Genomic DNA, 25,264 nt, shown 5'->3' with positions numbered 1-25,264 from the left:
GAACTTTTTCAGGCTCTTTCGAATTCGTTTTTTTCCCTGTTGGATTCAGAAACAAACGCCTTTTTAAAAGTTCACGAAGGTTTTTTAGACTACAGACTCAAGTGAGCTTACAGGCAGATGTACTGCTGTACTCAACTCTCACGACTTAAATCTTTGTGTACATACAGTAGCGGGGGCGAGGAGGCTTTAACTTGAAAAGCCCGAGTTCCTTCTGTTTGGTAGCCCTTTAAAAATTCCTCACAATCAGGATTTTGTTTAATTTCCTTTGAGTCGGAGCGGTGCAACGTGGTGTTGCTCTTGGTTTTATCAACCGACTGCTTCCCCCAAGATTATTCCCCGTTGTTTTAAAGTAGAAGGGAGGTCACCAAGCTGTAGTGAAATGTGGCCAACTCCGGCTGGGACCAAGTTGGCCCAACCGGCTTCTCTAAAGTAACTGGAAGTTTTCTGACAGGAAACCGGTCAGTTCTTGTAAGTCTCGGCTCCGGTTCCCACGGCCCCGGCGGCGGCGGCGCCCCCGACGCCCCTGACGCCCCTCACGGGGCCGGGGAGGGGCGCGGGGTGCGGGGCGCTGTGGGCGGCAGGGGGCAGCAGCGGGAACCCGTTGTTCTCGAGGCGGGGGGTGGGGCGGGAAGCCGCCCCCCCCCCGTTTCCGCGCCCCGCTCCCTCCCCTCCCCCTCTCGCGCCTTCCCTCCCCTCCCCGCGGGGAGGAGGGCGGGGGCGCGGAGCCCTCCCCCGGGACAGGGGGCGTGCGCGTCCCCTCCGCTCCCCTCCCCCCGGCCGGGCTCTCCTGGCTCCCCGAGGCGGGAGTTTCCAGGAAGAGCTCAGAGCGCGGCCGCACCACCGAGCGCACGGAGACATCAAGTAGTCCCTCAGAGCAACCTTAATAGAGAATTCTAGCTGCCAGGGGCTGTCAGAGTCGCAATCCTCAAAAGATAGGGGGCGACACTCTGGCCTGAGGAGCTCAGGAAAAGAGGTCTGAGCTCCCACTCTGCATGGCCGGAGAAAGCCGTGTGGGGGAGGCGGAACGAGTTCCGGCGGAGGGCTCGGGCGCGCCCGATGGAGTGAAGCGCCGCGCGGTCGAAGCGCTCACGGAGTTAAAGTGGGCGGGAAAACCCGGAGCGGACTCTCCCTGACACGCCCAGGACCTCCCGTCCCATTTTTCGTGGGGGAAGGGGAAAAGAGCAAAGGAGAGAAACGTGTTTCCTTTCCCTGCCACCTAAAGCCCCACTGGAGAAAAAAAGGGACGACGCGCCACCATGGGGTACGCGCGGCAGGGCTCTCAGGGCCCGGCGGGGCGAGGAGGGGTAGCGTGACTCCTCCTTCTCTAACGTCCGCACCGTCGGCGCTGGGCGCGCGCGGTCAGAAGCCCAGGCCTGTGAGCTGGAGGAGCTGGGCGCGCGCATGCGCGCGGTGGCGCGCGCTTCCCGCCCCTTTCCTGAGAGCGTTCGCTTCCCCCTCCCCCCACGTTCCTCTGCCGCCACCTCAGAGCCGCCCCCGCACCCAGCCCTCTCTTTTCGGGGGAGGTGGCCCGTCTTGCCTATCCACTGACTAACCCCTTCACCTCAGCTTCGCCCCGCCCCCCCGAGCTTCGGTACAAACTCCGCAGCTAGCGCTCGGCTTTCACATTCCCGCCTCCGCCCTCTATTTCCCCTCCCAACCCTGAAGCACTTCCTGCGAACTGCCCTGTTCTCGCTCTTCTCAGCGCGCCGCCTACTCCTTGCCCCAACTGGATGGCTGCTTTCTCGTTGGCGGAGCCTCGGGGTTTGATCCTGTAATTCTTCCTGTCTCTAAGTGGAGATCGCCTGCTCCATTTTACAGATGGGGAAGTTAAGGCCCAGAGCTCTGACACGCTGGATTCTGAGGACTCCTCGAATTCTCCCCCCAAATCACACCATAACTGACACTGGAAAGATAAACCTTCGATTTCCTACAATTTTAAGCAACCTTGGAAAGAAAGCCAGTTGCCCATTCTAGATCTTGGGACCCTCAGTCCTACAGGGCAAGCCACAACAGACCAGTTAGCAAAAGCCATAGAAGCAATTTACCCCAAGTCAACCATGCAGCGTTTGCTACGTCAGAAGGGCCAATTCGAGATTTTAGACACATTAGAATTTAAAGGTGATAAGACGTTATTTGTTCAAAGTGAAATCGTTTTTTACCGTGTTGTGTAATGTTTTCTTGTAATTCTTGTAATTCTCTTAGTCCTCCCCCCATTCGAGATAATTTTTTAAGGTTTTGAAAACATTTTGATGGAATTTGTTTCCTCGATAAAAAAAAAACTACCACTTTATTTTAAAAGTAACATCCTTTTTGTTGATGTGGTTGGTTATTATTATTTTTTAATATTTTATTTATTTATTCATGAGAAACAGAGACACAGGCAGAGGGAGAAGCAGGCCCCACGCAGGGATTCGATCCTGGGTCTCCAGGATCACACCCCGGGCGGAAGGCGGCGCCAAACCGCTGAGCCACGCGGGCTGCGTGTGGTTGGTTATTATTATCCTGAATTCTCCCTCTGCATAAAGTCAGTTCTTCCATGGACTTCAGCTCTAATTCAAGTAATATTGAGTCCGTGAGAGGCTTGCAAGAGATATCACAGAGAATCTTGAAGCACTGTAAACTTTCGGTGTACCACAGACTTTAAAGATATGACTGATTTAAAGGAAATAAGAGATCTGTGTAATTTTATGTATATCGAGAGATTCATTAATTCAGATTCAAACGTTGTTTCATTCCAAGCACTAAAAATATGGATGTTTTGTTACGTTTTGTTTGGAATGACACTTTTATCATGATTTTCTTCTACTGTAAATATTTCTAAGTTATTTATTGGGTTCATGTCTTCTAAGCATAACCATGGTCTTAAGAACCAGTCCAGATTTGTTGCAAGAGTTTTTTGGTAAGTAGACTAAGAGTGTTGTGTGCTAACACTTTCTGAGCTTAGGTTTAGCAAATGGGTGATTGCTATGTGCGTAGATAGCACTGTTAGGTATTTTGTGGGTTAAAAAATTGGACAAGACAGGGCTTTTTTTTTTTTTTTTAAGATTTTATTTATTTATTTGAGAGAGAGACCAAGTAGGGGGAGGGGCAGAAGGAAAGGGAAAGGGACAAGCAGACTCCCAGATGATGGTGGAGCCTAAGGTGGAGCTCCATTCCAGGATCCCAAGATCATGACCTGAGCTGACGTCACATGATTTAATCGATTGAGCCACCCAGGTACCCCAACACAGGACTATTCTTAAAATACCATCTAGTAGTGGAGATAAAACTCTATCATAGGATCAAATTAGTGAAAATTTATTATTTCTAATTAATTCTTTTTTTAAAAATAACATAAGTTATATATTAACTTATGGTTTACAAAAATCTCGCCTTTTATTCATGTGTAGTTCTCAGGTTCTGATCATGCGGATCAAGAGACGGGAGCAATGAATAGTTAAGAACCATCTAAACAGGGCAGCCGGGGTGGCTCAGTGGTTTAGCACCACCTTCAGCCCAGAGTGTGATCCTGGAGACCCTGGATGGAGTCCCATGTCCGGCTCCCTGCATGGAGCCTGCTTCTCCCTTTGCCTTGCCTGTGTCTCTGCCTCTCTCTCTCTCTGTGTCTGTCATGAATAAATAAATAAAATCTTAAAAAAAAAAAAAAAAAAAAGGACCATCTAAACAGAAAGGAGCAGGAGTGAGCAGTGATTTAATGGAAATATGAATAATGACACAGTCCAATATTGAAAAATAAGATCATAGGAATGGCAGGAAAGAGAAATTTAAGTCTAAGGATGTCCAGATCTTCAGATTTTAAATGCTGACGAAAGATAGGAAAGCCTTAGAAATGATATGCTGTTTACCTTTGCATGAGTGTTCGCAAACCGTTTTTATTTCACGAAGGATAGAATAGTCTTGCATTTAAGCATTTGCCTACATACACAGATTTGCTGAGGAGTTTTAAGGAAGAGCAGTGGTAGAAAAGTAAAATCTAGTTTCCAGTGTAATTCAAACTTCCTAAAGCAGGAGTGGGATGAATCCTTTGATTAGTTTAGACAGACCCAAAACTCTTACCCACCCACCCGGGAAGAAAATAAATGACGAGTCAAGAGATTAAATGTAACTTAAATTTAAATACTTTTGACCAATTTAAAAAGCATTGCATTTGAACTTTATTATTCAAAGTTATTCTTCTAAAATGATTTTTTTAAGTTTTAGCTCCATTCAACTATTCTAAATGTGTCTGCTGGGCTCTTGCTTTTGCTTCCAGAGTTCACTGCAACTTCACCTTGATGTTATATCCTAGTCTGCAAACTGATGCCTCTCATGGGATTGGTGTGCTATAAGATAAGCAACTAGGTTTTCAGCTCAATTTCATTTTGTTTCTAACTTTTAAGTTCAGAAAGTTAAATTATGAGAACCTCAAGAACAGTCTTTCTTAAGTAAAATGAAAAAATTACAAAAGAAAACATACTAGTTTTTATTAAATCTAGAGATGGTTTTCAGAATTCCTATATGTTAAAAAAAAGGAATTCTTTAAAAAAATTTTTTGGAAGATTTTATTTAATCATTTGAAAGAGAGTAAGAGCAAGAGAGATCACAGAGGGAGAAGGAGAGGAAGAAGCTGACTCTGTGCTAAGCAGAGAGCCCAACATGGGGCTCGATTCCAGGACCCTGAGATCAGGACAAGAGCCAAAAGGCAGACGCTTCACCAACTGAGCCACCAAGGCACCCCCCAAAAATAATTCTTGTATGGGACTGTATTTGTTACTCATAATCTGCAATGGTACCACATAGACATTAGAATCAAGCTGCTTTGGTGCATAAGCACTGATCTGGGAGCACAGTGGCACTCTCTGATTTCTTAAGGGAAAATCACAGTGTAGACTAGAAAAATTGACACACGTCATCTCCTTTATTCTAATGGAATTCGGGCTTTTTCTTCTCCTTTATTGTCAACTTCTTTGTCATATAGTATAAACAGATCCTTATTGTTGGTCCTGCATCCAAGCTAGAAGTCATAAGGCTTCCATTTCTTCAGGCATTTTAGAAGCCACAGTTTGAATAGTTGCCTATGAAGTCTTTTCATTCACCAAGTCTTTTTTTTTTTTTCTCAAGATTTTATTTATTTGAGTGAGAGATCACAAGCAGTGGGGAAGGTTAGAGGGAGAAGCAGACTCTCCACTGAGTGGGGAACCTGATACAGGGCTTGATTCCAGGACTCTGAGATCATGACCTAAGGTGAAGGCAGTTTCTTAATTGACTGAGCCATGGAGGCACCCTTCACCAAACCTTCTAAAGGTGACTTTTCTGGCTACTGCCTCTGACTGCATTCTTTGTGGGATCCTGGCTATGTCATTCCTCTTATTTGGGCTTCAGTTTCTCTACGCTGAGTCTGGCTGGATCCACAACCAACTCCAGGCTATTCTTCAGGAGGCTACTTTTTTGCCTTGGTGCTCCAGGGCTCTGGACTCCTAAAGCAATTTTTTCTTTTACTCAAATAGGTGTCTTTTCAAATTTTATCTAGTTTTTATATATTGATGGGATAACTTTTATGTTGGAGGATTGAAACTTTGGGCTTGAATCATAATGTGATGTTATGGTAGGGCCTTAGGGAGATTACAATAAGACTTATATCAAGGGTTCTAAACCTGGCATCCAGGATAGAATCTGTTAGGTCCATGAACATAGATGGGGAGGAAATTACACCTTTATTTTCACTGATATTGAAATTTAGCATTTCCTTTTAGTATGAACATTAGTAACAAAATCACAGCAATATTAGCAATACTGGTACTTGTGAATTCCACTGATGGAAATCACAGATCATTTCCTATCACACTGTAGTTGTTGTGGACATGTTGATATAGTTTGCACTCTTTACTACTAGATCTTGTTATTTAATGTGTTAATAAACACATTGTGTTGTAAATTTCTAGTATTTTGATAACAGTTTTGGTATAATAGGTTTCCTTATTTTTATAAGAACATTTTTTAAAAGAGTTTATTTATTTGACAGAGAGAGAGAGCACAAGCGGAAAGGAGGGGCAGAGGGAGAGGGAGAAGCAGACTCCCTGCTGAGCAGGGAGCCTGATGTGGGACCTGATTCCAGGACCTTGGGATCATGACCTAAGCCGAAGGCAGATGCCTAACCAACAGAGCCACCCAAGTGCCCCACAAAGTTCTTTTTGAAAAAATTTCTTTATTTATCTTGTGGGGATGGTGGGTAGAGGGAGAGGGAGAAAGAATCTTAAGCAGACTCTGTGCTGAGCGCAGAGCCTAAGGTGGGGCTCTGTCTCATGACCTCAAGATCATGACCTGAGTCAAAAGCAAGAGTCCAAAGCTTAACCAACTGAGCCACTCAGAAACACAGGTTTCCTTTGTAAACCTATGTAATATTCTCTGCAATTATTTAATACATTAAAAAACATTCTGACAAGAGGTCTATAGGATTTTCCACACTGCCAAAGGAATCCATGGTACAAAGAAAGATTAAGAACCCCTTCTTTAATAAAAATAACTTGTATTAGTAATGGATTATAAACAATTGAATAAAATAAGAGTCTATGATTCCACACTGTTATAAATAAGTAAAAAAATCATTAGATAAATGTAGGAAAATTGAAGACTTTTTTTTAAGACTATTTATTTGAAAAAAAAAAAAGACTATTTGAGAGAGAGCATAGGCAGGAGGAAAGGCAGAAGGAGAAAGATAGGGAGAGATAGAAGCAGACTCACCACTGAGCCCAATGTGGGGATCAATCCCAGGCCCCTGAGATCATGGCCTGAGCCAGTCAGATGCTTAACCAACTGAGCCACCTGGGCACCCAAAAGCTTTTCCTATCAGTAGGATGACAACTAATAAATATAAATGGAATAATGGAGTAAGAAACTCATTTGTAGGGGCTAAAACTGGTAGGTGAAAGTTAGATGAGGAGCAGGATATTTACATGTTAAAGTATATCTCCATAAACTATTTAATAGTTATAAAGGGAAAATAGTGGAGGACCCTCTTTAACACCACCTTAACCAAGTCATCAAGCTTACATCACTGATATGAGGACAAACTGACTTTATGTATCTCTTAATAAGAAGCACTGAGGACACAACATCACTTCACTGATAATCCTGCCAAAAATATACAAACTGAATCCGATCATGAGGGAATGCCAGACAAACCCAAATTGAGAACCATTTTACAAAATAACTGGTCTGTACTCTTCAAAAATGTCAAGGTCAGGAAATGAAAAGAAAAGCTGAGGAATTGGTCCAGATTAAAAGAGGCAAAAGAGACATGACAACTAAATGCAATATGTGACCTTAGATTTGATCCTGGACTAGGAAAAAAAAAACACCTAAATAATGTTTTTAGGACAACTGACAAAATTTAACATGGATTGTGAATCAGATAATAGTATTGTGTTAGTGTTAAGTGTCCTAATTTTTGTGTCTATACTATAGCCACATAAGAGAATAGCCTTGTTCTTAATAAATAACACACTGGGGGATCCCTGGGTGGCTGAGTGGTTTGGCACCTGCCTATGGCCCAGGGCGTGACCCTAGAGTCCCGGGATCGAGTCCCACGTCGGGCTTCCTGCATGGAGCCTGCTTCTCCCTCTGCCTGTGCCTCTGCCTCCCTTTCTCTTGTGTCTTTCATGAATAAATAAATAAAATCCTTTAAAATAAATAAATAAATAAATAAATAAATAAATAAATAAATAAATAAATAAAAACACACCGAAGTATTTAGGAGTAAAAGAGTATAAGTTCTCTAAGTCTCAAATGGTTCAGAAAAAAATACATATATTTATAAGTTCATATGCAAAGATATAATAATAAAGCAAATGGAGCAAAGATAAATAAAATTTGATTAGGATAAAGGAATTAGGGGAGCTACTTCTACTATTCTTCAAATTTTCTGTCAGTTTGGAATTATATTGCTTTAGATCGTTTGCTCTAACTCCTCACTTTGAAGAGGTGAAAATTCAGAGTTTGGAAGGTGAAGACTTGCTCAAGGTCATACAACAAGTTAGTGACAGAGTTAGGGGCAAAACTCAGATCTCCAGAAGTCAGTCTGCTTTTTACAACACCGACTGAATCCTTTGGTGTTTGTGTTTGGATGGCAAAAATTGAGCCACCCCTTTTTACTTCTCTTTTTAGTGTCTTGGTTCCTTAGAGCTAGTTCCTCCTACTAGAGAACCACAGTATCATAACTAAATGCCTCTTTCAGTTCCTTCATGATTAGGCAAGGATCAGTTTGAAGTTTCTGAGCTGTACAGTTGGGGGACCCCTATACTCTTGTAGGTTCAACATCTTACTGCCAACCTTTTCTGTACATGGTGGGTTTCTTTTATATGATATTATTTGTACCCCTTCTCCTATAGAGTGATGGTGTATTATTGTTTAAATTTTCCATAGGCCACTCCATTTCAATGTCTCTTCAATACTATGTATACTAAAGAAAATTGTAGGTTTTCATTTCTGTGATTCTATGATTCAGTTTTCTTGTAGAAAATTAAGGCATAATATAGGGGAAAAAAGGGGGATATAGCATCTTAGAGTTATAGTCTTAAGGAGAGTAATCTAACCACAATAATAGATGGTGGGGGGCATTTAATAGTTCTACTAGTTACTGAGTAATATCAGCTTCATAAAAATTAATAACTCAAATCTATTGTTTTATATGTAAATAAGTTAATTATCATCAATATGAAGACTCCTTGTCTCCAATGGGATAATGGAAAATTTTTAAGTTGAACCATATGAAATTGCCATTTTTGTAACAACTGAGTATCAGCAGTGGGCTGTGAACACATTATTAGGTATCAGCCTAATAGCAGTGAGCACATTATTAGGTCTATTTTAGGTTATTAAATTAGGTTATTTTCCCTTTTCTTACAGCATCAATAGAAAAATGGAGAGTGTTCATATGGTATCTGCTCTTGAGTCTTCAGCTTCTCAGTTTCTTTTCTTACCCTAGCTGTTCCTGTCCTCACACTCTCTGTGAGATTCTTGCTAGGCCTCAGATTCCTCCAAATTTCCATCTTGGCTTATATTACCTTCCACTACTTGGGAGCCTTCCATCAATTCTTAGAAAGTTAGAGATGGAATATCAGAGGCAGTTTGTTCAATCTCCTTATACTTTAGATGAGGAAACAGAAGCTAGCATCATAAAGCTGATATCTGAGAGATGTGGCAAGAATGCAGTATCCTGACTCCCAGTACACTGGTCTTTCTATCTCAATACCTGTGTTCTATCTGCATCTTCTATTTCCTGCAGCCTGACTATATGGACTTTTGTCTATCTGTCAATCTCTTTCTCTTTCCTACCCTTATCTTACTTAGTTCTCAATTCTCAATCACCTGGATCTTCCTTATTTCCTCAGTTTTGCGTTCAGCGGGGAGTTTGGATAAGCCCTGACTGATGGATGTAAGAAGTTAATGGAGACTTTGTTTTAAGGCCAGTGTTTGTATTTTCTTCCGTCTGCCCATATAGTTTTTCTAGAAACAGTCTTTGGGTTTCTTTTTGTTGTTGTTAAGATTTTATTTATTTATTCATAAAAGACACAGGAGAGAGAGAGAGAGGCAGAGACACAGGCCGAGGGAGAAGCAGGCTCCATGCAGGGAGCCTGACATGGGACTTGATCCCAGGTCTCCAGGATCACACCCTGGGCCCAAGGCAGCGCTAAACCACTGAGCCACCTGGGCTGCCAAGTCTTTGGGTTTCTTTTATTAGTTTATCTCCCACTCTCATTCCCAAACTCACCCTCATTCTCACCTCCCCGCCATCTTTTTATGTGTACACCAAACCTTTGTTGAAAGCAATTTATGGCAAAGTTGTACAATTTTCTTTTGAAAATAAAAAATGGATACATATATGGAATATCTCTGGTCTCTTCCTTTTTGAGCTTTAATCACCTTGTTATTCATATACCTGATTTGGAAAAATGAAGACGAGAAAAGATTGTTCATCTGTGGTAAATGGTGTTACCATCAATTATTGTAAATGGGTTTTTAGACACTTAATGATTCTGTCTAATAAAGTAACAACCCTTCATTCTCTAATTTTATCACCTACGAACTTGCAGAGTTTTCTCCAATTATCAGTTGTTCCTGTTAGATAGCCAGAGCTGCAAAGATGTATTTATTTCAGGGTTCTTTCACAATTATGTAGTGAAACTGAGATGTAACAAACAGATTTATTAGTAGGTGCTTTATCAGATATAAAGGAATCAATTGTCCATTACTCATGCCTCTATTCTGCAGTTATTTCCTATAAATACAGTGGAAAATACATTTAAATTTTTTTCACTTTAGCTTATTTTACAAAATAAAGTACTTTTACAAAAATTATTTGTTTAATTTGCTCCAGGACTCTAGAGAAAAAGAGCTTTACTAATAAACTTTAAAGAATGACACTGTTAATAACTACCCTTTCAGATTTCTTCTTGACTAAAGAGTTTAGCTGATGCACCTGACTTAGTGAAGCAGCTACCTACATCCATTATACTTGTTCAGAATTTACCAATCTCTTAAAAAACTTTTTCAAATGTTTTCATCTTCACAAAAATTTGCTAATAAGATGGCCAAGATGATCTTTTCTTCTCTTTTAGTCACTCAGTACATTATACATAGCAGTTTATCAAGCCAGCTAGATTCTTTGAGATACTACTAGGTGTTCAGAGTGAAATAAAGTAAACACCAAATATTATATCCCTCTCTTGAATATATTTATAATTCAAATATGAATATATTATGAATGAATATTAAAGTCTCTGAGAAGGTCTGCAATAAAAGAAATCTGCTTAATTTGTTTAGTCCATTGTACTTCGTAAATACTTTCTAAATTGCAAGTTGTAATTCAACTGTCACTTTCTGCATGAAGACTTTCATGACTCCTTCTGGCAGTATCCAATGTCTCCACCACTGAATTCACATAGCTCAGAGTTACATTTAAAGTGCTAATTCTGGTTTCTCTTCAGATCATATAAATCTTTCGCCTTTTACATTATAAGGTGCTATAAAAATTTAGTTTCTATTAATATTATGATGTAATCTTTTGATTGTAAGCAACAGAAACCTCATCTCAAACTGGCTAAAACAATTAAGGGAATTTACTAGTCATCAATTGAAAACTCAGGCAAAGTTTGGTCCTCAGTATTGAGGCTCCATGATACTACCAAAGACCTGGTTTCTTTCCATTTCTTTTTCAAAATATTTGATTTTCCAAAATGTGCTCAAGATGGCTTAATATGCTCAATCTCAATATGGCTGTAGCAGTTTCTAGGAGGCTATATGTCTTCCCTCATGTCTAGTAGTAAAAGAACATCTCTCAAGGGAGCTACTTCAGAATAACTAAGATGCATCTTTCCCAGAAGCCTCCAGCAAAGATCTTTTCATATCTCATTGGTTTGAATTAAGGTCACTTACCCGTCACTGAACTAATCAATGTCCATGGAGATAGGATGTGCTGGACTTAAGCCAAATAATCTACCCTGGATTTGAGTGTGAAGTCAGCTTCCTTGGAAACTTCTTTATGTTATTACACATAAGAGAATATGGTACTGTTAATTTTTTAAGTTTTTTTTTTTTTTTAAGATTTTATTGTTTATTCATGAGAGACAAACAGAGAGGCAGAGACACAGGCAGAGGGAGAAGCAGGCTCCCCGCAGGGAGCCCTGATGCAGGACTCAATCCCCAGATCCGGGATCACTACCTGAGCTGAAGGCAGATGCCCAACCACTGAGCCACCCAGGCGTCCCTTTAAGGTTTTATTTATTTATTCATGAAAGGCACAGAGAGAGCAAGCGGCAGAGACATAGGGAGAGGGAGAAGCAGGCTCCCTGTGAGGAGCCCGATGTGGGACTCACTCCCTGGACCCTGGAATTATGACCTGAGCCAAAACCAGACGCTCAACCACTGAGCCACGCAGGTGTCTTGGGTACTGTTATTAATAAGAAGGAGGAATAGGCACTGGGAAGCCAAAACCAATAAAACTCCACTACGTGATGCTTACTACATTCCATTACTTCTGTGTCAATACATTGATACACAGTAATTCATACATAATTAGTACATTAACTTAGTTCATACAAAATCTTGTACACAAATGTTGATAACAGCAATATTCGTAATAGCCTAAAAGTGGAAACAATCCAAGTGTCTTTCAATTGAATGGATAAACAAAATATGGTATAGCCATATAATGGAGGATGCCTGGCTGGCACAGAAAGCATGTGACTCTTGACCTTGGGGTCATGAGTTTGAGCCCCACATTGGGTTTAGAGACTACTTAGATAAATAAAACTTTTAGAGGGATTCCTGGGTGGCTCAGCGGTTTGGCGCCTGCCTTCGGCCCAGGATGTAATCCTGGAGTCCCGGGACCGAGTCCCACATCAGGTTCCCTGCACGGAGCCTGCTTCTCCCTCTCCCTCTGCCTGTGTCTCTGCCTCTCTCTCTCTCTCTCTCTCTCATGAATAAATAAATAAATAAAATCTTAAAAAAAAAAAAAAAAAAAAAGCAATAGGGGATGCCTGGGTGGCTCAGTGGTTGAGCATCTACCTTCAGCTCAGGGTGTGATCTCAGGGTCCTGGGATCAAGTCCCACATAGGGATACCTGCAAGGAGCCTGCTTCTCCCTCTGCCTATGTCTCTGCTTCTCTTTCTGTGTCTCTCATGAAGAAGTAAATAAAATATTTTTTTTAAAATGCAGTGGAGGGCAGCCCCGGTGGCGCAGCGGTTTAGCGCCGCCTGCAGCCTAGGGCGTGATCCTGGAGACCCAGGATCTAGTCCCACGTCGGGCTCCCTGCATGGGGCCTACTTCTCCCTCTGCCTGTGTCTCTGCCTCTCATTCTCTCTCTGTGTATCGATGAATAGATAAATTAAAAATCTTTTTTAAAAATACAATGGAATATTATTTAGAAATAAAAAAAGAATGAACTACTGAAACTTGCGACAACATGGATAAAGCATGAAAACATTATGTTCAATGTAAGAAGCCAGTCTAAAAAGGCCATATATTGTATGATTCTGTTTATATGAAATGTGCGGAGTACAAAAATTCATAGAAACAGAAAGTAGATTAGTGGCCAACACAGGCTAGGGGGAGGTAGAAATGGAATGTGGTTGCAAAGTAGATACAAAGTTTCCTTGGGGGTAATGAAAATGTCCTGGAGTTAGGTAGTGGTGATGCTTGCACAATTTTGTGAATATACTCAAAACCACTGAATTATATGCTTTAAATTTATTTATTTTTTAAGATTTTTATTTTTAAAAATAATCTCTTCATCCAACATAGGGCTTGAAGTAATAATCCTAAAATCCAGAGTTGCATGCCCCACAAATTGAGCCAGTCAGGCACCCCTGTACACTTCAAATTTAAATGGTAAATTTTGTAGTACATGAATTATATTAATTCAAAAAAGTATATACATCTATACCTTGAAATTAGAAGCTCATTTTCACCTTTTATTTTCAAACCCCCTCACCCCATGGCAACCCCAGTGCCTTACACATAGCATGTTCTCAAAAAAATATTTGAATGAGGGGCGCCTGGGTGGCTTAGTCGGTAAAGCATCTGACTCTTGATTTTAGCTCAAGTCTTGATATCAGGGGCTTTGGACTGTATGCTCAGTAGGGAGTCTGCTTCAGTCCCTCTCCTTCTCCATCTGCCCTTCCCTAACTCCCTCTCCCCCCACCTCTAAAATAAATAAATAAATCTTTACAAAATATATTTGAATGAATGAGTGGAAAATTAAATTGAAGTAATTGATTATATTTTTATCATTAGGATCTAGAAAGACATTTACCTAGTTCTCTCCTTAAATTAACAACATATATGAATGCAGATAAACATCCTTGATTTATTTTGTTATTTGTTGGGACACTTGGGTGGCTCAGTGTTTCAGCGTCTGCCTTTGGCCCAGGCTGTGATCCTAGGATCTGGGTCGATCGGGCTCCTTGCGGGGAGCCTGCTTCTCCCTGGGCCTGTGTCTCTGTGTCTCTCATGAATAAATAAATATTAAAAAAATTATTTTGTTAATTGTCACTTGTACAGATACCATTTGGTCATGTGTCTTTACAGAATTGAGCCAGTTAGTCCACGTTTTCCGAATTTCCACAGTATTTATTTTCTTGACATATAGAAATTGCTTTCACTTCATTTTCAGCTTTGAGAGTTTAACTGGAGCTCTGAATTTGTTTTGTTCCATTACTGCTTATAGTATTTGTGTTATTTCTTAAAATTATTATCTTAGGTTTGTGTTTCTTCTCTAGAGGGCTTTCATCATATTAGCACCTTTCAAGTTAATGGTCTCTGTATTTATCTTCACAAAGGCAGGATGTGGAGGAACCTATGTGTGCAGGTGGAATTATTGGTAATGCAAATGATCATGAGTCTGAAGAAAGAAGGTCAGAAATAAATTTATCTTCTAAGTTCATCCTGGCTTTATTTAAAATGGCCACTCCACCTCCTTGCCACCCCAGATTATAAGTAAGATAGAGAGCCTGCTTAACTCTCCCATTCAGAAACATTAGATACTTTTTTTATTTTTATTTTTATTATTATTTTTTTTCATTAGATACTTCTTGTAGCACTTCCATCATGAGGGTTGGGTGAGGCATATAGAGCAGCAGATGCTGCTAGTCTTGATTTGAGATTTCCAAGAAACTTTCTGCAGTAACTGTCCTTGTACCATAAATCTGGCTTTTAAGAGATGACAGTTCTAGTATGGTCAGTAAATCTTTATTCTGAGCTAGAGAAGTACTCTTTTATTCTTCTTTCCAAACTTTTAACTTTTTACAAATTTCAAATCTTTTATTTTTTTTAAGAGATTTATTTATTCATGAGAGACAGAGAGAGAGGCAGAGACATAGGCAGAGGAAGAAGCAGGCTCCATGTGGGGAGCCTGATGTGGGACTAGATCTCAGAACTCCAGGATCATGCCCTGCTGAGTCAAAGGCAGAGGCTCAACTGCTGAGCCACCCAGACGTCCTTAACTTTTTACAAATTTCAATTCTACATGGAGATGAGAATAATGCCCTGACCATGCCATATACCTTCATCTAAAGTTATCAATGTTAGCATTAATATTTTACCTTATTTACTATATATGTATATGTATATATCTATTTAAAATACACACACATATACTTTTAAAAATATTTTAAGGGCAGCCCTGGTGGCTCAGCGGTTTGACACCGCCTTCAGCCCAGGGCCTGATTCTGGAGACCCCAGATCGAGTCCCACGTCGGGCTCCCTGCATGGAGCCTGCTTCTCCCTCTGCCTGTGTCTCTGCCTCTCTCTCTCTCTCTCTCTCTCTCTCTCTCTCTCTCTCCCTCTCGTGGGTGAATAAATAAAAATCTTTAAAAAAATAAAATAGGGATCCCTTGATGGCTCATTGGTTTAGTGCTTGCCTTCGTTGCAGGGTGTGATCCTGGAGTCCTGGGATTGAGTCCCACGTCGGGCACGCTGCATGGAGCCTGCTTCTCCCTCTGCCTGTCTCTGCCTCTCTAATTCTCTCTCTCTATGAATAAATAAATAAAATATTTTTAAAAAGGTTAAAAAGGGATCCCTGGGTGGCGCAGCGGTTTGGCGCCTGCCTTTTGCCCAGGGCGCGATCCTGGAGACCCAGGATCGAATCCCATGTCGGGCTCCCGGTGCATGGAGCCTGCTTCTCCCTCTGCCTGTGTCTCTGCCTCTCTCTCTCTGACTATCATAAATAAATAAAAATTTAAATAAAAAAAAAAAAGGTTAAAAAATAAAATAAAAAATATTCTAAGAAGCTTTCAAAAGTAAATTGCAAGTGGCAGGCATAATGGCACTTTTTGTTTTTTTTTAATTTTATTTATTTATTTGACAGAGAGAAAGAGCACAAGCAGGGAGAGTGGCAGGCAGACGGATAAACAAATAGCTAGCAAGGAAGTGTTAGGAAGGAAACCAGAGATGGAGCAAGTGGTTGATTACACCTTGAGCACACTCTTTCTTCTTTTTTTTTTTTTTTAAGATTTTATTTATTTATTCACACAGAGAATGAGAGAGAGACAGACAGACAGAGGGAGAAGCAGGCTCCATGCAGGGAGCCCAATGTGGGACTTGATCCCGGGACTGCAGGATCACACCCTGGGCCAAAGGCAGGCACTAAACCGCTGAGCCACCAGGGATCCCCAAACACACTCTTTCTTTTCTTTTCTTTTTTAAAAGACTTTATTTATTTATTTATTTATTTATTTATTTATTTATTTATTTATTTATTTCAGAGAGACAGAGACACAGGCAGAGGAAGAAGCAGGCTTCATGAAGGGAGCCCAACGTAGGACTGGATCCCAGGTATCCAGGATCACGCCCTGAGCCAAAGGCAGACACCCAACCGGTGAGCCACCCAGGCGTCCCGACACACTCTTTCTTAAAGAGCAACTGGCCACTTCTGTAATATTTTTCCCAAAATGTTTAACTTTTTTTTTTAAGATTTTATTTATTTATTTGAGAGAGAATGAGAGCCAGAGAGATCACAGAGGGAGAAGCAGACTCACTGCTGAGCAGAGAGAGAGCCCAATGCAGGGCTGATCCCAGGGCCCTGAGATCATGATTGTGATCTGAGCTGAAGGCAGATGCTTAACCAACTGAGCCACCCAGGAGCACCTGAAATGTTTAACTTTAATCATAAATAAATAATCAGGGATCCCTGGGTGGCGCAGCGGTTTGGCGCCTGTCTTTGGCCCGGGGCGTGATCCTGGAGACCCGGGATCGAATCCCACGTCGGGCTCCCGGTGCATGGAGCCTGCTTCTCCCTCTGCCTGTGTCTCTGCGCCTCTCTCTCTCTCTGTGACTATCATAAATAAATAAAAATTAAAAAAAAATAATCAGATTAATAAAGAGACTTGAGGACAAAATGTAATCCCGAATCAAAAAAAAAAAAAAAAAAAAAGAAAGAAAGAAAAGAGAAAGAAAGAAAAGGGAAAAAAAGGAAAGAAAAAAAAGCCATAAATTATGAGGAAAACTGGGAAAATTTAAATATGGACCATATACTTGGTGGTAAAATTGTGTCTGTGTTAAATTTTGTAAGAATGACAATTGTAGGGGATCCCTGGGTGGCGCAGCGGTTTGGCGCCTGCCTTTGGCCCAGGGCGCGATCCTGGAGACCCGGGATCGATTCCCACGTCAGGCTCCCGGTGCATGGAGCCTGCTTCTCCCTCTGCCTGTGTCTCTGCCTCTCTCTCTCTCTCTGTGACTATCATAAATAAATAAAAAAAAAAAAAAAAAAAAAAAGAATGACAATTGTAGGGCACCTGGGTGGCTCAGTTGGTTAAGCGTCTACCTTTGGCTCAGGTCATAATCCCAAGGTCCTGGGATCAAGTCCCACATCAGGCTTCCCGTGGGGAACCTGCTTCTCCCTCCACCTATGTCTCTGCCTCTCTGTGTTTTTCTTTAATAAATCTAAAAAATCTTAAAAAAAAAAAAAAAAAGAGGTAAAAATGGGGGGAGGGGACTGGAGAGGGAGGTGGGCAAAGTGTGAAGTAGCCATAAAGCTAACTAATGAATTTGAAGCCTTGTTTTCCAAGCATGAAAACAAAACAAAAAAACAAATCAGAATCTGAAAGTACTAAATCTAATACTTTCTTTTCTAGTAAAAGAAACTAGGAAATTGCCTCTAAAATGATATCATTGTCTACTCACTCTCAAAGCATATCTGTATTATTTATTTTTAGCAGGAAAAGGAAAAACGTTTTTTTTTTTTTTAAAGATTGTATTTATTGGGGTGGGTGGGGAGGGGTTGTGGGGCTGGGGCCTTGCTTCCCCTCCACCCCCCTCCCCTGGTCCCCTATCCCTGGGGCCGTTTGTTAAAAAAGAGTAATAAAAGGATTAAAAAAAAAAGATTGTATTTATTTATTCATGAGATATACAGAGAGGAGCAGAGACACAGATAGAGGGAGAAGCAGGTTCCTTGCAGGGAGCCTGATGTGGGACTCGATCCCAAGACCAGGATCACGCCCTGAGTCAAAGGCAGACACTCAACCGCTGAGCCACCCAGACATCCCAGGAAAAAGGTTTTTATAACTTTTAATAAGGTCTAGTGAAGGGCAAACCACTGAAATAAGTTATTTTTTGGAGTTGGAATTTTATGGAATCATGTATCGTAAGATCTGAGGAAACCTAGAAAAAAGTTGTTCTTTACTCACATTTATTCATTTCTTCAACAAATATTTGTTGAATGTGCCTGGTACAATTTTAGGTAATATCAGCAAAATAGTAACAATAATAATAGTAATAATAATAATAATAATTCCTATCTATCAGGATAGAATAATTGCTATGAAAAGATTTATGCACATTACAAAGAGCATATAGAGGAAGAGGTGTCTTTTTATTTGTTTTTGTTTGCTTGTTTTTGAGATAAGAGTTGAAAAAGGAGTTTCCCTAGTGAACAGAGGGGAACAAATCCTAGGCTGAGGAGACAGCACATGAAAAAGCACAGGAATATGATATAGGAGGGTACATTTAAAGAACATCATGTAATTTGGTATATATTAAATATGCCAATCATTTCTTCTATGCTCATATTCCCTTCTTAGGAAACTGCCCTTCTCAAAGCTAGTGAATGCTGTGCATATTAAACGACCTTCAACCCCTGGCCACAAGAGCAGAAATGGGCCCTTGACTGGAGCTAATAAGATTTTCTCTTTTTTTAAAATAAAGATTTATTGGGGCAGCCCGGGTGGCTCAGCAGTTTAGCCTACCTTCAGCCCAGGGTGTGATCCTGGAGACCTGGGATCGAGTCCCATGTCGGGCTCCCTGCATGGAGCCTGCTTCTCCCTCCGCCTGTGTCTCTGCCTCTTTCTCTCTGTGTGTCTCTCATGAATAAATAAATAAAATCTTTAAAAATGTTTTAAAAATAAAGAGTAGGCTGACTTCATGTCATCTAAGCAGTCCAAAAAAATCTCAGGTGGGCAGCCTGGGTAGCTCAACGGTTTAGAGCCGCCTTCAGCCCAGGGTGTGATCCTGGAGAACCGGGATCGAGTCCCACGTCAGGCTCCCTGCATCTCCCTGCATGGGGCCTGCTTCTCCCTCTGCATGTGTCTGTGCCTCTCTCTCTCTCTCTTTCTCTCTGTGTCTCTCATGAATAAATAAAATCTTAAAAAAAAAAGATTCTCAGATACTGACTTTAGGATAAAATTCTTTAAAAAAACAAAACAAAACAAAACAAATCTCAGGGCCTAAACTTGTATTAAATTGGCTGTAATTGCTAGTTGCAAGAGTAAATAAAAATCCTCTTTGAAGAAAAATATCATCATCCGTAGCTTCAAATTATTTACATGAAAAATTGCTTTTTTCAAATACAGTGTCCAGAGCAACGATAACCAGGCACACAAAGAGACAAGACACCATGAGTAAGTAAGAGAAAAAACAGATAATAGAAACAGTCTCACAGGGCAGCCTGGGTGGCTCATCAGTTTAGCGGCGCCATCGGCCCAGGGGGGACCTGGAGACCTTGGATCGTGTCCCACGTCAGGCTCCCTGTGTGGAGCCTGCTTCTCCCTTTACCTGCATCTCTGCCTCTCTCTCTCTATGTGTGTCTCTCATGAATAAATAAATAAAATCTTAAAAAAAAAAAAAGAAACAGACTCAGAGATTCTGTATGTTGCAATCATTGGACACTAACTATAAAATGATTCTGTGTACTATGTTCAAGGAGATAAAAACCAAACTTGAAAAACTTGGCAGACAACTAGAAACTATGAAAAGTGACATAAAAGAGGTGCCTGGGTGGCTCAGCCAGTTAAGCTGCCAACTCTTGATTCCCCCTCAGGTCATAATCTCAGGGTTCTGGGATCAAGCCCCACATCGGGCTCCCTGCTCAGGTGGGGAGTCTCCTTTCCCTCTTCCCGCTTATGCTCTCTCTTTCTCAAATAAATAAAATCTTTAAAAAAAATAGAATATCTTAAGTTTTGACACTACCACATTACTTTACCAATTTTCATTTTCTTTAGCAATGTTTAAGAGTTCTCTTTACATTCTTTTTTTTTTTTTTTTTTTTTTTAGGATTTTATTTATTCATGAGAGACACAGAGAGAGGCAGAGACATAAGCAGAGGGAGAAGCAGGCTCCCTGCAGGGAACCTGATGTGGGACTCCATCCTGGGACTCCAGGATCATTCCCTGAGCCAAAGGCCAACACTCAACAACTGAGCCACCCAGGCATCCCTCTCTTCACATTCTTCCAATACTGAATTTATTAATTTTTTTAAGATTTTATTCATTTATTCATGAGAGACACAGGGAGAGAGAGAGAGAGAGAGAGGCAGAGACACAGGCAGAGGGAGAAGCAGGCCCCATGCAGGGAGCCCCATGCAGGACTGGATCCCAGATTTCCGGGATCAGGCCCTGGGCTGAAGGTGGCTCTAAACTGCTGAGCCACCCGGGCTGCCCCATCAAAGTTTTGTTATATTGCCAGTCTGAAGAATTAAAAATGGTATTTTAAAAGTCTACTTTGCATAAAAATGGACATGATCACGGAATAGAAAAGAGAATCCAGAAATAAACCTTTGCATATATGGTCAAATGATTTTTAACAAGGTATCAAGACCATTTAATGGGGAAAGAACAGTCTTTTCAACAAATTGTAGTGAGAAAACTGGATACAAAAGACTTACCTTATACCCTACACAGAAATTAACTAAAAATGGATCAAAGAGGGATCCCTGGGTGGCGCAGCGGTTTGGCGCCTGCCTTTGGCCCAGGGCACGATCCTGGAGACCTGGGATCGAATCCCACGTCGGGCTCCCAGTGCATGGAGCCTGCTTCTCCCTCTGCCTATGTCTCTGCCTCTCTCTCTCTCTCTGTGTGTGTGTGTGACTATCATAAATAAAAATTAAAAAAAAAAATTAAAAAAATAAAAAATAAAAAAATAAAAATGGATCAAAGAGGTAAAATGTAAGTACAAAAATGATAAAACTCTTAGAAGAAAAAATAGAGGAAAAGCTTCATGTCGTTGGATTTGGCAGTGATTCTTTGGATATGATACAAAAACACAAGCAACAAAAGAAAAAAATAGATAAATTGAACTTCACCAAAATTCAAAACTTTTGTGCATCAAAAGATACCATCAGCAGTGTAAAAGACAACACACAGAATGGGAGAAAATATTTGCGAATCATATATCTAACAAGGAATTAATATCTAGAGTACATAAAGAACTTCCACAACTCAACAAGGACCAAAAAACAAAAAAAAAAAAAAAAACAAAAAAAAAAAACAAAAACCCTGAAACAACCCAATTAAAAAATAGACAAAGAGGGGCACCTGGGTGGCTCTGTTGGTTAAGTGCCTGTCTTCTGCTCAGGTCATGATTTCAGGGTCCAGGGATTGAGCCCCACATCAGGCTCCCATCTCATCAGGGAGTCTGCTGCTCCCTCTGCCCCTCCCTTGCTCATGCTCTCTCTTATTCTCTCTCAAAGAAATAAATAAAATCTTTTAAAAAATGGTCGAAGGACTAGAATAGACATTTTTCCAAAGAAGATATACAAATTGCCAACAAGAACATGAATGATGCTCAACATCATTATTCATTAGGAAGATACAAATAAAAACCACAGTGAGATATCACATCATATCTGCTAGGATGGCTATACTATGAAAAAGAGGTAATAATTATTAGTAAGAATACAGAGAAATTGGAACCCTTATATATTGTTGGTGGGAATGTAAAATGGTAAAATATTTTAGAAAACAGGTTGGTGTTCCTTGAAAAACTAAAGAATTATGAGTTTGGGGGTTTAGGGAAAGAAAAATTGAGCTGGATTATAAATTAGGCAGCCTATGGCAAGATTTGAAACTGTAAAATTAGATGGGATCACCTAGGGCAAAGTATGGATAGAGCAGAAAAGAGCCAAAGGCAGAGTTAAACTTCAATAGTTAGAGGAAGAGGAGGATCCAACCAATATGATTGAAGTGTGACCAAGGAAGCAAGAAGAAAACTAGGAGAATGGAGTATTCTACAAACCAAGAAAAAAAAAATGACTTCAAGAAGGGAATAATTAACAGTGTTGAATACTATTGAGAGGTTAAGATGAAAGTAGAGAGATTGCCATTGGGTTTGGTAAGATAGAAGTTATAATGACCTGGAAAAGGCAGTTTCAATAGAATGGTAGGGACAGGGATGTCTGAGTGAGTCAGTCAGTTAAGCAAGTGACTCTTGATTTCAGTTCAGGTCATGATTCCAGGGTTGTGAGACTGAGCAGGCCCATGATAGGTGTGGAGTCTGCTTAAGATTCTCTCCCCCTCTGCTCCTCTCCTGCCTCTCTTAAAAAAAAAAAAAAAGAATGGCAGGGACAAAAACTATGTTTTAATGGATTAAAGAGAGAATGGAGATGAGAAAGTAGGAAAAGCAAATATAGACACATACTTTGTGTAGTTTTGTAAAGAAATAGGGTGATAGGAGGGAGGTAGGACAGGGAAAATTTTAAAAATGTTTTTAAATAAAACCAAAAATTTCAATAGATTACATTATATGGTACAAAATGGTATATAATGAAAATCTCACTCCCGTACCTTTTCCTCAATCACAGTGTTTTCGTCCCTCATTTCAATGTTTCCAGTCTCTCACAAATCTTTCTGGAAATATTCTCTGTATATATGAGAAAATACTTACATATATTTATTTTTTAAAGATTTTATTTATTTATTCATGAGAGATACACAGAGAGAGGCAGAGTGAGAAGCATGCTCCATGCAGCCTGATGTGGGAATTGATCCCAGGACTCCAGGATCATGTCCTGGGCTGAAGGCAGGTGCCAAATCGCTGAGCCACCCAGGGATCTCTATTTACCCAGGGTTCTATATTTAAATATATATGTATATATGTATGAATATATAGAAAATATGTATGTATTCATACATATATCTATGTATATCTATGTATGTATTCTCTATATATTCATACATATATACAATATATCCTATATATTGTATGTACATCTATGTATATATCTGTGTATATATTTTCTATATATTCATGAATATATATATTCTTCTATCTTCCCTCCTTTTAAACACACAAATGGTAGCTCACTGTACATACTGTTTCTTCTCCTTTTCTATTTATCAATATATCTTGAAGATTGTTCTATTGGGATATAAAAATGTCTTCTGCTTTCTTTATGGTTGCATATGGCTTTTTTTTTAAGATATTATTTATTTATTCATGAGAGACACAGAGAGAGAGGCAGGAGACATAGGCAGAGGGAGAAGCAGGTTCCATGCAGGGAACCCGATGTGGGATTCGATCCTGGGTCTCCAGGATCATGCCCTGAGCCAAAGGCAGAGGCTCAACTGCTGAGCCACCCAGACATCCCTGCAATAAGATAATTGCATTATTATACAATATTATACAATAATTTATTTATTTAATCCCCTAGTGATACCTACTGATCAATATTTAGGGGGTTTCCAATAATTTGTTATTACAAATAGAGCTGCAAATAATAATTTTATACATAGGTCTTTTCACATGTGTATAAATACTTATCTATAGGATAAAATTTCTTAGAATTGCTGAGTCAAAGGGTAAGTACATTTGTAAGTTTGATAGATATGGTGCCAAATGTTTGTTTTTTTTTTTAATTTTTATTTATTTATGATAGTCACAGAGAGAGAGAGAGGCAGAGACACAGGCAGAGGGAGAAGCAGGCTCCATGCACCGGGAGCCCGACGTGGGATTCGATCCCGAGTCTCCAGGATCGCGCCCTGGACCAAAGGCAGGCGCCAAACCACTGCGCCACCCAGGGATCCCCATGGTGCCAAATGTTTTTATATAATTTGTACCAATATATTTTCTACCAGCAATGATGAGGCCTGTTTCCCCATACTATATGTTAGCAATTTTTTTATCTTTTCCAATCTAGTAAGTGAAAATGATTTCTTGTACTTTTGATTTGCATTATTTTACTTTGAGTGAGGTTGAATATATTTTCAAAAGCTTAAAAGCTATTTTTATTTCTTTGAATTGTCACTTCCTCCCTTTTATTCATTCTTCTAATGAGTTGTTGGTCTTATTCATCTGTAGAAGCTCTTAATATATCAGGCACGTTAGCCCTCTGTGATATGAGTTACAGATATGTCTTTTCACTTTATTTATGTTTTCTCTCCAAAAATTTAAAATTTTTACATAGCTGAATTTATCTAGGTTTTGTATCATACTTTAAAAACCTTCCCCATTCCAAAAGGATTTTTTAAAAATTCCCAGAAGAGTTTTTTTTTTTTGTTTTTGTTTTAAGTATGAGGAAGGTGTTAGTAGAACATATTTACATATTTTCAATAGAAAGGGAGGAATCAATGATGCAGGAGAGATTAGAGAAAGTTTCAGGAGCAAAGTCCATGACTAGACTAAAGAGGATGGGACACAGAGCCTAAATGAATTAATTGGCCTTTAATAGGAATAGGGACACTTTCCCTTTGTTACAGGAAAGAAGACAGAGAATATGAGTGCTGATGGATATAGGATGGTCGATTTGGCGGTGAGAGGATGAGAGAATTCCTTTTTTTTTTTTTTTTAAGATTTTATTTATTTATTCATGAAAGACACACAGAGAGAGGCAGAGGGAGAAGCAGGCTCCATGCAGGAAGCCTGATGCAGGACTCGATCCTGAGACTCCAGGATCACGCCCTGGGCCAAAGGCAGGCACTAAGCCACTGAGCCACCCAGGGATCCCAGAATGAGGTAATTCCAACTGATTGCCTTTCTTTTCTCAGTGACACAGAAGGCAAATTCATTCACTAAGTTCAGGGTAGGAAGAGGGTTTAAGGCTTAAGGAGAGATGAAGATTTAGAAGGTTTAGAGGCTATGTTGGATTAGATGTTCTAACTTCTGTTCATTTCTTCTCCTCTTGAACAAAAGATAATTTATTTAACATTTTTATTAATACTATGATTTGACCTGATGAAATGACTTGGTTTCTCTTTGCAAAGTCCTTGAAGAATGCTTCATATGGTTAGAACAGTATCATATGGGTGATACCATAGTAGTTATCATTTGTATCACTACTAATTTACTAGTATCAGTAGTAGTAAATAACTTCCCCCTAATGTGCTGTGCATGGGTTCCTTGTTGGGTGAGCTTGTCTTCAAGGGGTGTTTGGGTTCACTCTTTAGATAACAACTGAAAGCTTCTTTACAAATAATTCATGTTCCATACTTACCACAAACCTGCTAAAGTCTCGACAACTTAGCCTTCAGTTACTTGTTTTCCCTTTATTCACCTGGCATTTGTATGTCCCTAAAGACAGAATTTG

General features: G+C 40.1%; 1 long non-coding RNA gene across 2 annotated transcripts; it reads left to right on the top strand.

Annotated features, from left to right (window-relative positions):
• Positions 1 to 808: 808 nt before the first annotated feature.
• Positions 809 to 19,943, top strand: LOC125753201 (uncharacterized). 2 transcript variants are annotated; one of them, XR_007404410.1, is made up of 3 exons: positions 809 to 1,261; positions 16,239 to 16,351; positions 19,320 to 19,943. It is a non-coding gene; the product is annotated as an uncharacterized LOC125753201 (long non-coding RNA). The 2 variants fall into 2 exon arrangements; XR_007404408.1 differs by lacking the exon at positions 809 to 1,261 and adding an exon at positions 1,446 to 2,118.
• Positions 19,944 to 25,264: the final 5,321 nt, after the last annotated feature.

This window comes from Canis lupus, chromosome 2 (genome assembly GCF_003254725.2).
Source record: "Canis lupus dingo isolate Sandy chromosome 2, ASM325472v2, whole genome shotgun sequence".
NCBI lineage: Eukaryota > Metazoa > Chordata > Mammalia > Carnivora > Canidae > Canis > Canis lupus.
Note: the sequence above shows the minus strand (reverse complement) of the source record. Positions and strands in the feature narration are given on the sequence as shown.